Source organism: Triticum aestivum, chromosome 5A, assembly GCF_018294505.1.
Source record: "Triticum aestivum cultivar Chinese Spring chromosome 5A, IWGSC CS RefSeq v2.1, whole genome shotgun sequence".
NCBI classification, from domain to species: Eukaryota; Viridiplantae; Streptophyta; class Magnoliopsida; order Poales; family Poaceae; genus Triticum; species Triticum aestivum.
This window is the reverse complement of record NC_057806.1, coordinates 705,446,071-705,446,622: the sequence shown is the minus strand read 5'-3', so window position 1 is coordinate 705,446,622 and position 552 is coordinate 705,446,071.

Genomic DNA, 552 nt, shown 5'->3' with positions numbered 1-552 from the left:
GAAGAAGAAAAAAAAGATGAGAAGAAGAAAGGAATAGAGGAGAAGATCGAAGAAAAAAAAAAGATTTTCATCTTCTTCTCTATTCCTTTCTTCTTCTCCTTTTTTTTCCTCTTCTTATTTATTTCTCCTCTTATTCCTATCCTCTTCTTCTCCTTTTTCTTTTCCTTCTTCCTAAACTAAACATAAACTAAAATAATCCTAAAACTAAACGAAACTTCTCCTCCTCCCTTTTTTTCATCCTAAAACTTTATGAACAAAATTACAACAGAAAAAAATAAAAATTCTATGAACAAAATAAAAATTCTATTACAACAGAAAAAATCATAAAAATTCTATAAAAAATGACATATTCTTTGCATATGAACATACAAACATTTGCATATTCTACAATAATATCATCAAAAAAATCTATGAACAGAAAAAAAATCTAACTTTTGCATATTCTTTGCATATGAACATACATACATCATCATCTACTACTACTACTACAATATGAACATAAAAAAAATCTATATATGTGAACAGGGCCGTCGTCGTCGGTGTCGGGGCGGG